Source organism: Aquila chrysaetos, chromosome 8 (assembly GCF_900496995.4).
Source record: "Aquila chrysaetos chrysaetos chromosome 8, bAquChr1.4, whole genome shotgun sequence".
Taxonomy (NCBI): domain Eukaryota; kingdom Metazoa; phylum Chordata; class Aves; order Accipitriformes; family Accipitridae; genus Aquila; species Aquila chrysaetos.
The window spans coordinates 12,891,862-12,909,656 of NC_044011.1; the positions used below are offsets into that span (position 1 = coordinate 12,891,862).

General features: G+C 38.7%; 1 protein-coding gene across 5 annotated transcripts in view; it reads left to right on the forward strand.

The window, feature by feature from the left end:
• Positions 1-17,795, forward strand: part of SASH1 (SAM and SH3 domain containing 1) — a 570,731-nt gene that overhangs the window by 12,345 nt on the left and 540,591 nt on the right. The window lies entirely within an intron of this gene.

Here is a 17,795-nt window from a genome sequence, read left to right on the forward strand (position 1 = left end):
TCTTTTTCTAATTTGAATTTACTGTACAACTGGACAAAAGCAATTTCATCCTCTTAGTTAGCACGTTCTAACTCCGTAATCTTGCTTTTTTTGTTGTTTTCCCTGACAGTTTGTGCAGTATGAATATACGCTTCATGTACTTGACAGTTTTCAGTTTATAAGTGTCTAATTTTAAATTTTCAAGGTGTGCTATTTTTAACTGAAGTGGTAGCATTGTTTTTCCTTCAAATTAAACATGGTATTTAAATTATGTTATGAACTTTTAGAGGTGGTGTCATAAGAATGACTTTCAGAATGATTCAGGTATTCTCACTAACACCTCACTTTTTTAGACAGTCCCTCCCAGAACTTATCTTGGCTCTTCAGTAGTAAAAGCTTGCTTTTATTTTTTTATTTTTTTTATTATTATTTTTTTAATTTATTTTTTTATTTTATTTTTTTAATTGTTTCTGCCCTTCCCTCCCCCCCCCCCCCCCCCCCCTTATTATTTGCTGATATATTGTTTTACTTCTCTGGCTCCTGCTGACAAAAGATAAAAAATTCCATTCTAAATAGCATTGCTTTTGACCAGTCCCTCTTTATTTTAGTGCAGGCTTGTCTTGCGAATTGTTGCATTTACAAAAAAAAACCACCAAACTTTTCTGTAGACCCTTTCAGATAGTTACCTGAAGAGTAATTATCTATTGGCGATTATGTATATCGCACAGACAAGGAATAATATTCTAACAGAGCAATATTTACTGTTTTTATATTACATGCTTTTAGGGGCATGCATGAATATTTAGGTTTTAGGGATTTTGTAATGCTTTCTAATCAGACTGCAGCACTGAATTTTTGTCTTTGTGTATTTTCCTGCAGTCTGTTTGCTAGCTGCTTGCGAGATGTGCAGAATATGTAACTGAAACATGTACATTGGTAGGTAAATAGACCTTTGATGTAAGAGGAAACTTCTGCAGTTTAAGCAGCAAGTGTTATCAGTTGCCTTTTCTATAGTAGGATTTTTCAAAAGTAAAAGCATGTTTACAATAGATCTGTCAGGTATGTAGGCTCTGACCCTGTTACACCCTATCATGAAAGTCAGTGGAAATTTTGCTACTGATTTTGTTGGGAACAAACTGAGGCTTTTGCCAAGGACCAACATTTCTGCTTTCAAAGTACTGAATCAGAAAATGTAACCATTATGGTTTCTGGTTGAAACCTTGCCTTTGATCTAAATGACTTTTTAAACATATTTCTATTAGCTGCTATTTTCGTGAACTGGTAAAAGTCCTTTCTCTTTGGAATGGGCTGCTGAGATTGTGAATGTCCCCCCCACCCTTGGTTAATGTTGCCATTCAAATACCATTAAATTGATCTGTACCTTTTTTCTCTCTTAGTTTTTTTCCTCTCATCCTCCTCATCCCTTCCCATTTTTTTTTTTTTTTTTTTTTTCCCAGTTTGGAGACTTGTGAAGTAAGTCCTAGCCTGTCAAACAGTGTGGTGAAATTCTGGATGGTTTTCAATTTTTCAGCTAAAAGGGAATAGAAAACGTCATCAGTAAGAATGAGATGCTTTTTGGTACTTGAAAAATATTTAGAAGGCAAGAAATGGAAAAAAAAAATTATAATTGTGCTATAATTATTTACTGAGGCTGTATAGCCCTTTCAAAAGGATTTTAGCCTATTTAAGAAGAGTAATCCTATATGTTAATTATTGGTGCCTTACTGGACTTAAACTGCCTGGGAGGAGCTAAACTTGGAAAGGAGGTAGGAGACTGTAGTAAAGAAATCTCAAGAGCAGCCAGGTGGAGAAAAAAGTTTTTAGGCTGCGAGTTTCTATCATGTTGTTTTGGAACTATATGCCCCAAGGAGGAGATTGCTTTGACTTTGGTGAAATGGTGGGATTTGTTTGCAGATGGGTAGATTGGTTTACTTACATGTTCGGTCAATCCTAAAGGTGGAAATTTGGCAGATGTAACTAATTTTCTATTCTTTTCTAAAAGTGATGTGTTCAGAGGAGTTGCTGGCTGTCTGCCCATATGCTCCCTCACTTTCTTCAGAATCTCTGGTTTCTGCTCCCCTTCCTGATAAACACACATGGTTTTAGACCTGTTAGCCCATCACTTATGCCCATGTAGACCATTTTGTCAGCCGGGGGTTAAAAAAAAAAAAAGCCTGAAAGTGTATGTGAATAACACTCTAAGGGTGTTTTCTTTCTATATTCCCAGAACTGCATATAAAGAATACTTAAACTCTGGGTTTCCAAATACTGTCAGTGTCTCTTAAATACAAGAAAAAGTTGGAAGAGAAAAGCTTTTTTTTTTTTTTAATAGGTTCATGTTTAAATCACAGCTCTGGATGTTGTTTAGACAGCTTGCAGCTGAAGAATATGTTTAGAAAAAGACTCCTGCAGTTTTAGGCAAGCTTCTTTTCCACTGTACAAATAAGTGGTAGTGCTTCATGGAACTGAAGCAACAGTATATCTCTAAAGAGCAGAAAAAGCAGTGAAACTGGTGCAGCAGTTTTCCATGTGTTCCCTTTCAATATATCTAAGGTTTGACTAAATGAATATTGCCAAAGTTGTAAAAATAATTCTGTTTATGTGACATCAGATCCCTACTGGGAGTTAAATGTCCTTCTGCTGTTTGGCTAATTGGTAGTACCAACCCTTAGTAATTTTTGTGATTGAAGTACTTGTCCAATACCTCTGAATAGAGGTGACATAGTGGCAAGTGTTTTTCTCAAGTGTGAGCTGGATTTTGAAACTACTGATTGACAAGCAGTTGTCTAACTTTACAGAGGCTGCATTACTGGCGATCTTAATCTTGGCTATTAATCTTTTTACAATGCTAAGCTGTCTTTGCTATTAGAATTTTTTTCCTAGTACCTTATGTAAATCTTCCATGCAGTGATGTTTAGCTTGTTACTTTTTGCCATGTCTGCCAGGGGCATGGAAAATAGAGGTTTTTTCTTTCCCTCTGGCAGCAAGCTTTAGCTACTTGAGGCTACTGCGAAATCCTACCTAAATGTCTCTGCTAAAATAGAGAAGAAGATTGTTCTTTAATCCTCCTTTTAGGTTACACTTTCTAGACCAATTCTCATTCTTTGAAGTTGGTCCCTTCTGTATTCCTTCCCTCATTGGTTGGAAGGTGTCTGGGCATGGTATCCCAGTGGGGGCCTTGCTGATGTTGGGCAGAATGTACGTTATTCTGTCTTTGCAGTTGATAATTTGGTTTGTTTGCCCCCATATGGGGCTGTTACCCTTTTTGTAATATTATGATATTACTGACTCATGCCTTGGATCCACAGGAGGCCCCGAGACCTTTAGGTAGCAACGAGAGCCATTTGTTTCTCATTACTGGTGTATGTAATGATTCATAGTCAGGTGTGCTTTCTTGCTGTTGTCCCTGATGAATAACATTCCCTGTATTTACCAGGCTCTCCCTCCAGTTTAAGGCCATTTTGAAGTCTAAGCCTGGCTGCCTGTGCACTAATGCTCTGACCAGTTGAATGTGGCCTGCTGATATAAAAAAAAATTCTTTGTTTCACTACCCAAATCAGTACTAAAAATAATGATTATTGCTGTAGTGAGGACAGCCCCCTGCAAAACTTCTCTTGATACCTCTTCAAATTTTGGCATAGATAGTTTGTAAATATGTTTTTCCTCATGTTTTGTACTCATTTGTTATTTTGATTTAGGCTGTGCTTCCCCGGTTTGTTAATACAAATGTCTTGTGAAACAGTATCAAAAGATGTAATACAGTCAAGATTTTTGGCATCTACTTACTTTTTTTTCCTGGAGGTTTGTTGTCTGGTATACGAAGAGATTAGGCTGATGTGACATAATCAGTTCTTGATGAGTCTATGTTGACTGTTAAACATCTTGTCACTTCTTGATTCAGGAAACAAAAGCATTTTTGTGGGGGAGGTTCAATAAGGTTTTTCCTATACAGCATAATAATCTTGTTCCAACAAATACAGGTTTGTTTCATCCTTCTGTTATCTTCCTTTACCCAAAAAGTAACCGCTCTTGGTCACTTACACCACCGGTTTTGGGAGAGGGTAGCACGCTCTCTTGGTACACAGCAGACCATCTCCTTGCGCACAGTCCAGTTTTTCCCCCATGCTACCAGTCTAGTTGTGATCATAAACCTAACCTAGTAGGTGAGCTCCTTTGTAGAGCCGTTTGTCCCTATGTATACGATGTCTGTCGGGCACAGACACCTGTATGTCCTCTGCATTTCAACTCCTGCTAGTTTTCTAGTGGGTAGAGGGAACTGAGGATAACTCTATGCTGCACTTCAGCACTTTGTGCCTGAGGAGACTTTGTCCGTAGGCACTACAGCAATGTGCGTGTACAAAAGCAGGGTCTGCAGAGGAAGGCCTTGAGGCACTTGTGTAAATCATCTCCTGGGGAGTGCTGTGTGCATTTTGGCCACTGCCGAGGATCTGGCCTGATGTGTATTGAATGCTCCGTGGCATCCGTTCTGTCGTTCAGGATGTAGCTGACGAAAACAGTAACGTGTCTGGGTCGCGCATTAATCGTGATTAAATTTCTCAACCCTCAGACATATCTTTATTATGTGTTAGTCTGACTCAAAAATATAAACTGTAGGAAACACTTTTCCTACTGGGCATGTCATGTAAAAATAAATGTGTCTATTCTGCCTGTCCCTGCAGACATACTGACCCGATTCAGGGTCGCTAGGGGTAGGACTAATGTGATCACAGGCCTTTGTGATTTTACTGCATACTTGCAAGGATATCTCCCTCCCTCCTTCTCTCGCTGGATAAACTGGTGGATTGGTTCTTCCCAAGGAATCGCTGTAATTCTACATTTTTCCTCTTGCACCAAGACTTCAAAAAGTTTCATAGACTTTTTTGTAGGTCTGGCAATGGGCAGATAGGTGCCCTGCAGCTTGTGGGTTTGGGGCTTTTTTGTTTAGAGAGGGTAGACTAAAAACCAGCCAAACAAAACCAGAAACCAGTTGATTAGTTTGCTCTAGTTCAAACAACACACCAGGGACAAAAGCCTGGCAGTAGCCTGCTGTACAAGTATGAGCAATTGAATGACTGACACAGGAACAGACTTACAGGGCATACCACAACTGTCCTTCATTCTGTGTGGAGGAAAAGATGCCTTCTCCTTTCTCTCCTCCTTGTGCATCTAGCTGTTGTTTTTGCAAGGAATTCATCGTTCATGTTTCTAATCCCTAGGATCTTCATCCCTTTTTAAACCCACCTAACCTGTCCCTTATGTGGGAGAGCCACAGCAGGCTTATTGTAAATCTCTTCTTCTGTCAACAGTGGTCCAGTAATGAAATCTCTGATACCATTATCTCTGAAAAAGGGCTCTTCCTCTATTAATTGCACTGCATGATGGCCATATGTTGTGAGGATCTACCTGCTGTGATGTTGCAAAAGACAGAAGCAAGAGCAGTTGACTATCATACCTTAAGTATTTGGCCTAATGAGAAAAAAATCTTTTCCTGACTAAAACAAGTGTTCAGTCATACCCGCAGCATCCTGAAACACAGCACAGTAATGTAACCGTGGGGAGGGATGTGCTGCTGAAAGGAGTCAAGTTCATGGAAAAGCCCTGGAGAGCTTAAATGTACAGGCAAGAGAAAACCAGAGCCAAGTGACTCTCGTGTTTCCTTAAGCCTTAGCAAGGGAAGGGGTAAATGAGGAAAACCAGCATCTGCATCCCCATGCCTGCTTCTCTCTAGTGCTGTTTATCTTACTCCCTACTTGTATAATCAGCAGATCTTCTGGTTAATGCAGTGGGAACCCATTTAGTGTCTTTAAGTGTTGTCAGCGTTATCATTCTAATGGACTGAATATGTTTTGATTCACAAATGCTGATCTTGAGGTGAAGGGGGCAAGCTGCAGCATACTGGAGATTATACTTAATTACTGAACCTCACATTCATCTGCATATACTTATGCAAAGTTTGGCATTTTCAACGGTTTATTTTTAAATAGCTGAAAACATTCTTAAATAATGCTGATGTTGCCTACTTTCAGCACGCTGTTCCTGAAAACAAACAGTTCAATATATTGCTTTTAGGGGAAATATTTTGCATGGTTGCTCCCAGCCTGGAGCTTTGGGAAAAATTAGGAAATAATTTAGGGGAAGCTATAAATCAGTGAAAAGGGACTTTTAGATTAAAGAATGCTTCTTCAACCATGACTGTGGCTCATAATAGGATGTTATAATCCGGTCACGTAGAAATTTCTGTGTTAAAGTTGGGGAGGGGGGCAGGGATGGACGGGGGGAGGAAAGGAAAGGATGAAGTGTACTTTTTACCTTGTTCTGTTCAAATTCTGTCCCTGGAGATTCTGCAGGATGGATCTGCAAATTCTCTCTTACTGATTTTTTTGCAGTGTCTTTAATTTAGGAAAACCCCACCAGAATGTAAAACAATTTTTACCTACACTAAAATAAACTTTGGTGACCAGTGGAAGCAGACAATGACATCAGTATGTAGGTGTGGAAGAATCTTTTTGACTTAAGAAACTGGTTTATTCCTATCATTCATCCTAGTAGAAGCACTTCAAGATTCCTAAAACTGTGGTTTTGTGGTTTTTTCTTTTCTTTTTAAATAGGAACCGTTTTCTAATTCCCAACCCACATTTATTACTGATTTGTTATTTTTTTTTTTAAATCATGATGACTTTTAGTTTAAGTAGGTTACTGTGTTAAAAAACAAACAAACAAAAACCCACCACCACAGTGCATAGTCTACCTGTGCATAATCTCAAATAGAGGTTTATCTCCTTGTGTGCACAGATTAATTGCAACAGTAGTTCCCAGTCAAGGAATACCCCAGTTTCACCAGCATGATGAGAACAGTCATATCTCTTCAATGTCTTTGTTCTGATAGCTGAAACAAGGAAAGCTCTTTCAAGCTCTCCTTGTAAATTGGGCCATCCAAATATCTGAACATCCTGATATCCATTTTCTGCACCCATCTAAGTTTTTATTATCCATTTTTTTTGGAATGTGGGTTTATTCCAGATGAATTTTTATCCTAGTATCCTATGAGATGTCTAGCTAGCATACACTTTCATATATCTAGAAACATTAAAGCCTTTTCCTGTTATGAGGTATTTAATTTTTCTGATTTCCTTTCCACCCCTCCTAGAAAACACATATTTCTAGAACCCAATTTTCTTTTTATTGCCAAAGAAATGCAGTAGATTGCCCAAGTAGTGTGTGGGCACTTTTTCTTCTCTCTCTCTTTCTTTTTTTTTTTTTAATAAATTTATATACAGTGTTTTACTACTCTGTGGAATGTTCTTGGGCAGTGCTGTAGGTGGTAAGTCATACCAGGTGTTATAAGTTGTGTCTTGAAGTTTTTAATTACAGGTCCAAATTGCATATATACCACTGCTGGCCTTTTCAGTTTTTACGTATAGCACTTAGAGCAGATTTTTTTAATTGGTGATTTTGATCACCACATGTATTACACTAACAAGTGGGAGTGCCAAATCTGATCCTTGACACTTTTAACTTTTTTTTTTTAATACCCCAAAGCAACTACTACTGTCCCTGTCACTACCACTGTCTTAGTTAATGTTTTTAAAGTCAATTCTGTAGAGCTGCAATTCTTGGTAACAAAATAATTTCAAACACTAGTAAGGAAATTTATGGATTTCAATTATAGCTTGTAGTGTATCATAATTCTAGTTTTATACCCTGTGCAGTTCAGTGTTTTGGATTTTTAATGGGTATAGAGCAGTAATCATAAAAGTGATTCAAAATGCACCCAGTAATTACAGAGATTTGCTGTTGCTTTTGCATTAAAAAATGATGATGATTTACAATCAACAAAATTGCAGTCTGTGGTTTTACTTCAGATACTCATGCTATTACACTGCTTATTAGTTATGGTCAGTGATTTAGAGCTTAAGAGCTACACGTTAGAAAGCTGTAAAATTAGTTATTCTTTAATAGATGATAACAGTAAATTTAAAACAGACGTTATATTAATTATAATCTTGTACCTTAAAGAATACATATGTAGCCCTTTGTGTCTTCTTTCGTTGCTGGAAATCAATTACAACTAAAATGAAGTAGTTGGACTACAACAGCCAGAGTAAATTTTTTTTTTTTTCTCTTAGTTTCTATTATGGTCCAAGAATTTTAAGGTTAGCTGCCAGACTAATTTCTGTCTAGCAAGTAATGTAAATAAGTCCTTTTCTTCACCACTCCCCATCCCCCAAATGCATATCTAGGTGTATATGAGTTATTAAAATGCAGTTAATATACTGAAATTGCGAGCATTTAAAATTATACAGAATGAAGGAAGGCCTATTTTACCTGGAAGTTATTTTTAAGTACCTTTGGAGTAAGGCAAGAATATGGAGGGGATTTGCTCTCATCTCTCCTTTCTGTCCATTTTCTTCCTTTCCTGAATATTTCCTCTTTTTTCATGCATCAAAACTCAAGGAGAACAGATTACTACCTGTAAGAAGTATTATTTCTGAATTGGGCTTTGCAGCTGAGACTGTAAGAGTTAAAGCTATTGTAACAGTAACGTGTTTCTTTAGAACATTCTCAAGCATTAGCATAAACAGCACTTTCCCCTTCTTATTAAACCTGGATTTTAACTAAGATAAGATAGTGATCAGGTACATTAGCAGTCAAGTCACGATGTAAAATATACTGGCATAGTTACTGATTATATAGCTGTTTGTTAGAAATACTGACTGAAAAAACTCAAAACTAGAGAAGTTTCTGAACTGTTGGATGACAATGGTTTGTTTCTACAAGCTCTCATGGAAAGAGTGCCCCTATTATTTTTTGACCAATAGTGTTACTAGAATAAACTTACAGTACTTTATTTTAGCTTGTGTTTTATGTGGAATCCATAGTTGACTAAGGTTTCAATCACTGTCTTGCATTAACAGTTTTATTCATCTTACTGTTTGCAAAATATCCTGAAGTGCTGGCCTTTAGAAATTCTCCTTGTCAAAATTCATCTGAAAAAGGGTTTTGAAATGTAGCGGAGACCACCTCAGTACTAGTTGCTTTAGGGTTTGCATACTCTGGCAGATCCAGTGAGTACCTTGTTTAGGTGGTTATGATAGTGTGAGACGGGTGCATCGGAAAATTAGAATAGCAAGATTTTGTCTTTATTTTATCATGGTTAAGGACTTAATCATTTCTAAATACAAGCAGGAGAGACAAAATGCAAACCCTCACCTGAAAAGAGTTTTGGTTTGGTTTGGGTTTTTTTCCACATGGCGCATTCAGGTCTAGAGATTGTTGGATACTTTTTGATTAAAATTAAAAGCCTGGAATGTTTCATTTGGGTTCTTCCAGGCTGAGTGAACTTTCGGTTTCTGATAAAACTTGGCCCAGGCTTCCAGCAGAATCTCTCTGGTCTGCAAAGCTTCACCTGTTCATTTCTCCTTCTCATCCTCTTCCTCACTAGAGGACCTGAGAATCCCTAGCTGGTGTCTGGCCCCAGTTTCTGCAGCCAATCTCCAATATATTTGTGAAGCCCAGGTGGGTTTCTGTTGTGTAGCCAACAGTCCAGTGTGTGAAGTCCAGGAATTGATTGTCAGGGTGAGGAGGAGTTTGCCCAGGAGCCATATATCCTGCAAGCACTCACAGCTGCTCAGTGAGATTGCATTCTTGCATGACTAAAGATGCCTTTTGCCAAATCAAGTTTTAACTACTGTACTTTCACTGCGTTAGCTGAAATAGCCTGTACCACAATTAGACTCTCATTTTACAAGCAGTTTAAACTGGTTGTGTTTACCTGCCTAAAAAAAGGATTTTTTTTTTTTTTTTTTTACTTTAAATCTGTGCTACCTTCCTCTTGTATGAGCGTGCACACAAACTCCTGAGTTCCTTCTATGAGAAGGATTAGTTTTGACTTGGATTAGTCTAGTGGTATGGGCAAGTCCATGGTCATGCAAAGACAGGTGGCATAAGGAGCATTAGGAGACAGAGTAGAGGCAGAGACAAGGACATGGGATGGGGGGAATTCATGAATGCTTCTTCAGAGTCGGGGTTTGCCTCTGCCTCCTTAAAATATGTGACCCTCCGTCCTGTGCAGTGTAGATTCATATTTTTTGAGCAAGATTATTTCAGCCAAGTATTAACTGGAAGGGGTAGGGAGTGATGGATAAGTAGCAAACAGCCCTGACAGAGTCCTTTACTCAAAATAGCTTCTGTTTGTCAAGAGAGTTCAAGCCTGCCTGTTTCAAAATAGCTCTGTATTTGCAGAAATAAAACCATTGGGCAGAGGTTATTTTTTGTCAATTTGTATAGTAGCTTGTGCCGGATGGGTTAATACTTGCTGCTAATAATTCAGTGGTTTTTCTGTTTGGACTCTGTTTTCCATGTAATACAGGAAGGACAGAAAAAGTAAGACCTTAAGTTCCCAGTAAGTCTGTAAAGTGCGAACATCTGCTGGAGTCATGAACTGTGTATTTACTGTGTTTGGTAACAGGGCAAAGGCAGCTGATCATGATCTTCCTTCTCTTAATTAGTTTGTCAAATGTCACTACAGCTCCATGTAGGGAAAAGAGGTATTTCCTTAATGACAAGGAAATAAAATAAACAGCAAGCAAAAATGGGATAGACTGACAGTATGCTGCTGCTCTTAGTTTTATTTAATCATAACTGTCACTTGTCATGTTGAATCCTTTCTCACTAAGATCTCAGTACCTTTTTTCTACCAAAATACATGGTCTCAAGTACTAGTTTTAAAGACTGTTGGCCTTTTGTCCTTCTAGTAATTACCCGAAGTGAATATAGGTCAGAGTTTCAGTTTGGATGTTCCTTCTGGCAATTCCATTTTCTCTAGCCTTGTGCTCGTCCACCCTAATATTGATATTTTTTTTAATATCTTCTTAATGAGTGCTTTTGTGCAGCAAGATGAGGACGAGGTATACTTTGCAAATGTGAATGGCTTACCAAAATGTAAAATGGACAGACTTCAAATGAATCTATTACTTGCAGCTCAGCCTAGCAAGAGAAATTACATTTGAGGCCTTTGGACCTTCAAGGGACAGTAGTAATCCATAGCTAATCTTTATGTTAGCAAAATCAAAGACATGTTAATACATTTTTAACACTGCAGTGCTTAGAATATTCTACTGCAAAATGGATTGAACAGGTAAGCCAAAAGTGTATTACATCGTGCTAATTCCATATTGAACATTCAGCTTGTGAAGCTTGAATGAGGTATTTGTGGTCTGTGAGGCAAAATAGACCCATGACTGTTACAATCACAACCTCTGCCTGTACAAAGGCAAAAATCAGACTTTTTCAGGTTAAAGCTAGCTAGATGATAACAGTAATATCCCAGTTTAGACTTCAGTGTCAACTGTGAAATTCTGGTGGGAATTTTCTGGACAGCAAGGCACATACGGTAGGTAGATGTGCAAGTTACGCTAAAGCTGTCCTTGAGTTGAGCTTAGTCTTTTCGATTTGTTAAGTACTGTTGAGTCCCCTGAGCATTTCTCTCTGTGGGAGTATAAGACAGCAACAGTTTCCTGTGCAAAACAACCCGCTACTGCTGTTTGTTAACACTTAACTATAAAAGTGACTGTTTGCCTTCAGTCATGCTGAATTATGTTAGCCTTTTAAGATGCAATATTCTGAAACCAGCTGCATTTACATGCATTAGCTGAAGCAGCCTAATTAGTTTAATTAATTAGCATAATTAGCTACAGCTTCATTGTTCTGCAGAGTTAGATTGCTGGGTAAGTCTTTGGGCTCAAAAAGGGTATTTGAAGTACCTGGGCTAAACTAGGGTAGACAGGGATGAACTGACTATTTATTTATTAATCTCAGAAGTAATAAAAGATGATATGGAATGTACTGAAGGTACTGGTGGGGTTAGTCTTCATGTATAAAGGAGGTGTTTAAGTCTGCTAGGCTGTAGAGTCTTCTTGTATGAAGACTTACATGAACTTTATTTGAACAGTTTTTCTTGTGGCAATTATAAAACATGAGTTTGAACTATGTTACAGCAACTGTATATGAGATTGGAGCGTAACTTGTTGGGATAGTTTAATATAACTTATCAACAAAAGGTCCAGTCACTTGTATCAACTTTTTAGATTATAAATTCCATATAGGTTGCTTGGGAGCTTTGTTAGGTGCCTGCGAAGGGCCGTCAGGGCCCTGAGGAGCACCAGCAGTGGAAGCTGCCACGTTCACTACCATTTCGGGTGTCTGGGCAGACTCAGTCTGCTGATGGGAGAGGAGCATCTCCTCTCTGCTGGCTGAGAGCAGCACACCCGAGGCAGAGTGCTTTGGTACCCTGCTCTCCGCAGCCTGGGACCGTGCTGGGCTCCGTGCCCTTTCGCAGCAAGTACCTGTGCAAAACAGGTAGGCAACGGGCTGCCGTGACCACGTGCAAGTGCATGCTAACCTTCTCGGACTGTCCAAGGGATTGGTGCTTTTTTCTAGGTCGGGTTGCTTCTGGAGAGGTGTAGATGTATTCTGTCTGCTTGCCTGTCAGGCTGAGGGTAGGTAGGGTTGGGTTGTTTTGCTTGGCTGCTCACAAAACTTGAGGGGTGGGATTTGTCCCTGATGTATAAAACTTTTGTGGAGTCACTGCAGAGTTGAATCTGATATGTTTTGTCTTGTGTGTCTTTTCAAACTAAAACAGTAGTTTTAGTAGCTGGATGAACAGTACTGTACGTTCCTCAGTAAGCATGCAGTACCAAAGCATGCAATGCCCTACACCAGCAACGAAAATACTGAGGCTTATATGGCTAAAGGAATGAAAGGGAGGTAAGGCATTGTGCTCTACTTATAAGTTCTAAAAATTATTAAAATAGGGAGATTGAGCAATGAAGAGGACATGTGAGAAATGGCAGCAGCTGGTATGGACTTATATAATTTCAAGTGTGAAATTGAAATTGTCTTGTGATCATAGTAGGCATCTACATTATTAATGCCTGGTGTATTGGTTCCTACAGCAATAGTGCTGTCACTTGTCTGTGAAATAATATGTAGTAGACACTTTTATTTCAGTGATCAGCCTAAAAATAATTTTGAAAGGCACAATTTTAGAGGCTCAGTTGGAACCAGACACTTGTGACTGATCAGTCCTAGGACACATTCAGTATTGAAGCTTAGCTCGAACGCTTACTATTCATTCAAAATCTTGCCTCTTCCAAATAAATGGAAATGTTACTTTACTGTGTGAGCATTTCCTTCACCAGCACCACTTGTTTCAGAAAACCTTGTAGATAAGTGATGAGTGTACGCTTGGGGCCATATGGATGGAGAAGTAGTGTTGAAAGCCAGAGTAATTTATTACAATCAGCTTGTTCCTGAAACAGGTGGGGTAGATTATTAGTTGCCAAGGACATCTCATGAGTGTGCAGAAAGGCAATACATTAACTGAGGGGGGAAAAGCAGACGGCAGCTTTAATATTCTCTTGTCCCAAATATAAATGAGGAAGAAGAGTGGTACAAACAGGATATTCTGCCTCACAAGGACTAGGGAAGACATTGTGTTTGGGTTTTTGTTGTTGTGGCAAATGTATATTGCTGTGAGCAGCTAAGTTTTATTTGTCCTGCTAGTTGTCACTGATAGCCAAATAAGCTCTTTGGAGTTTGCATCCCCTGTTTGTTCTTTAGACAGAGTTTTCTGCACATGATTATAATGCTAAAACTTCAGAAGCCTGTGCCTTCCTTGTCCAAGTTTTAAAACCAGCTGTTGTTATACTTAATTGGACAGGAGAGCTGGTTGAATTTTTTTTCTGACAATATTTTAGCGGAGCAGTATTTTATTAAGTATGTGAGATTTGATACTACAGCATTTTTTTAATGTTTCAGTTTTTCACAAGAAACAGCAACATTCATTATGGTTTTTAAAAGTGTTTTCAATAGTCAATTTAGAATAGAGTACTTTAAATGAAGTCTGTACATCAAAGGAATGTGGTGTGTTTGGGGGTTTGTTTTGTCTTGTTTTTACCTCCTATGGAAATGATGAGATTCTTTTCTGGAAAGTGGAAGTGATAGGTTTACCCTTCAAAATAAAAAAAATTAGTTGGTGCTCATGCAAGATGTGCAAGCTAAGGAATGTGGGAGATGGAAGTAAGGGATGTGATGGAGCAGAGGCCACCCAGGAGAGTCGTTACAAGTTTATTCCTTCTCTTTATGGAAACTGAGAAGGGAATGTTGCAGAGCAAAGGGAATACAAAGAAGGTTGAGATGGATGTATAGGTTAGTATAGCTGTCCTATGCCAAAGTACCAAACCTAGTGTGTGCCTGATGATGGTTGCTTTTGGGGAGAGTTTGTTTCATATTAAATAAAATATGAATTAAATGAAGCTGTGGCCTGCCATATAACCTGATACTGTTATCCTTGCTGTGTGTTTGAACAGTGATAGCTAAATGCTGTCAGATAAGAAAGTAACTGTTTGACTTGCTTTACATAACTGGGATCTTCTAAAGCACATCTACATGCTCTGTGTGCTTGTTCCTACCCTTAAGGTTTGCACAGCAATATTCCGAAATAAATTTGGGTCTTGGCATTGCATGACTGGTTGTCTCTCTGCTGACAACCTATACATAACTGGAAGTCTCTCTGACAACCTAAACCTTTTTTTAATCACAATTTGTTGCAATTGATTGCTTACAGATCCTCTTCCAATCTGTGATGAACAATAGTAACTTTTTTCCCCGTTGTCTTTCTTCCTTCATACACCACAAACTAGGTCTCTACTGCAGCTAGCACATACAGCGCATCACACAAAGTTTGCGCAGAACTGTTCTTGTTATGTTTGTACAACTCTGAAATTAAATCAGAGCTTGACTGCTGTATGGAATCTCAAATGATGAGATTTCCATCCTAATCAAATTATTCTAGTTATTACATTAAATTTACATTACATTTAAAGTTATCCTGGTAACTGGTTTTCTTTATACAGTCAAGCTGACTTCTGTAGGTGATGTGCAGAGAATCTCTACATGTTGCTCCTCCTCATCTCGATTGTTTCAGGAATGAGATTCTCCCATTTTATATATGCTGATTTTGATAATTTGTTGCAGATGTTTATTGTTGTTGTTGTTGTTGACACGCTATGAAGAAGTACAGCCCAACCTAAAAATGATACCTCTCTCAAGATTTCCATTTGTCCAGACAAGATGACAACCTTTTCTGGTTCAGGAGGCTGTTTGGCTGAGGGTGTCAGGCCCTAGTCTGTCCGGCATTTTCCTTTCTGTGTAGGGTGGCATACTTGGGAAGGGAGCTGACTGTTGGATCCTCCTGGCCCTCTAAGAAATCTGTGTGGAGATAAGACAGCAGAGGAGTTGTATCACTAGTCTAAGAGCACTGATATTTGAATAGTTGTGCCAATGAATTTAGTCTTTGTCATAGGAGAGGGGGATTTTTGTCTTTCTAAAACTATTGTTATCATATTCTGTCTCTTGCCTCTTCAGTTGTTTAATAAGGCACCCAGATGACTGAGTTAATAAATAACTTGCATCTTCTTCCTGCTCTGCATACTAATCCAGTTCTTTGCAACCGCTGTGTCCGGTAGGCAGTTGTGATTGGCTCTGGGGTTTTTTTCTAAGCTGCTTGGATCAACTCTGAACTGCTCAGCCGGTGCTTTCCTGCTGCAGTTGGAGGGAGGAAATGTAATCTCTGATTGGTGTCGAGGAGATGCAGTGTCCTGCTGAGGGCTCCGTCATTAGTCTCCCTCTGTGTCTCGAAATCAGAAGATTCTTTTCCTAGTGGTAAAATATCAGTGATTGGAATGCATGTACGGCAGCATAAAGAGGTAACATATGAAACAAGTCATCTCCTGATGATGAAATCAAGAAATATGATATGTCACAGATGGCAGAAGGGCTGTAACAGAGATAAATGGATGCAGTTAAATTCTACACAAAAAAAAATCTTCTCAATAGCAGACTTGGTTGAACTCATTGCCTTATATGTGAAAAAGCAAGGCATTTGGGAATTAAAATTGTTTCTTGAGTTTTAAAGCCCAACACGAGAAATGTTTACTGAAGTGGACGCTGCTTTTCTTTTTTTAACTATTATTCTTTACTTCTAAGTGTTTCAGGTTTCATTAGATAATTAAAAGGCACTGCAGTGTTCATCTTTAAACTGCCTGGAGTCAGGCAAACAGATACATAGTTGCAGTTGAATGGGATGTTTAATAGCTATTTGTGTAATGTGGGTTTGTGTGCATTCTTTTGCTTTCTTTTGCACTACTTCAGTCCCAGGGCTTCACAGAGCTAATCAGTGCACAGAATTTATGCTATCGTCTGCACCAGATCGTTCTGTACATCCTGTGTTGGCTTTCCAATGAGAAACAGCAGCTCTCAGGAGGTAAGAAATTTTTGAGGATGGTGGAAGGAGGAACTGGAGGCTAAAGTGTGGACCAACTGTTCATGGGAAACTTTCTGGGGAGAAATGGGTTATGTTCTGATCTTGAACTAAGTGATCAATGTGAAAGGGAGTCGAGTGCTATTTAAAACAACCAAACAACAAGAAAATAACCCAAACCCCAGCATTAGTCAAGGTAGCATTATTGCAGGCGAGAGTTTTATTGCAGTAAATCTTAGATAGTTCTCATACCCTTTATAATTTAAATGTACCAAGTTCAGTCAACAGTGAGTGGTTTGGGAGACTACTGGTAAAGAACTGACCTGCAAGCTAATGGAGATTTGCTGAATTTATTATTCAATACCCAGGTATCACCCGGGCTCCAGTTGAGCCTATGGAATCTGTGACCTGAGGTGGCAGGCTGAAAAAAAAAATCTCTGGTTTGGTGCTGAGTGTTGTTGTATTTGTTAATGAGAATTATCTTTGTACCAGGTTAGCACTTGCTGCCATGCTGATTTACAAACATGTTGAGGAGACTGTCGCTTGGACTTACCATGTGAATAGGCAAGATGAACTATGAAACAGGAAAAAAAGGTGAAGGGTAGAGCTGATGCATACAAGAACTGGGACTAGATTTTCCAGGTTGATAACCTGTCTTCAAAGCTATGCTGACTATTGATAAAAGGAAATGGTGACCTTTCTCCTAACTACTCCTGTCCTTGGTTCAGCAGGCCTGCAGTTTTCTTCTGGGACTCTTCTTTGTGGCTGATTCTTAATGTATGAACCCTGATCGCTTGTGATAGGACATAGTCTGCGTTTGGTGATCTGGTGCTGCCTTTGTGCCAAGTGACGCGATTTATTTTTTTTTTTAAGCTTGCTTGGAGTATACAGAAACAACACAAGAATTTTTCCTGTTTCCCCTTTCAGGTAGGTAGCAATGATGGCTGGAGGAGCTGGCTGGCAGCCTCCCAGTTCCTATCTGCTTCTACTTTTCACCCCATAAACACTGTCAGTTTGCTTTCTGTTTCCAACCCTCTCAATGACAAAGCTATTTTTCTCACTTAACAAATGTAAAGTTTTGGAGTGTTATACACTATCTTCAGTGATAGAGTAACCTGAGTATAAATGATATAATTGCCAAAATGCCTTTGTTATGTTTATGTTTTCAAGTAAGAAAAGGCTTCGTAATATCTCTCCAGTGATGAGAAGACAGTAGTTCTGTAAAATATAATTATAAATGACTTTCCTCTGTGCTACTGTTGGCTTTTGTTTCTGATAAACATTGTTGTTTGTTTTTTCTAAACAACATTGTTGCTCAGTATCAATGGTTTCAAGTTAGTGTTTAATGTTCCAGCAGTTTGAGTTTCATGGGGGTTGAGAAAGGGCCAGTTCATAGTTAACAAGTTTCTTGGTTTTCCAGCCAGTGCAGTCATATTTCTGAAGTAAAAAAACATATACAAGTCTAAATTAATATTTGTTTTAGCTGACTTGAGAG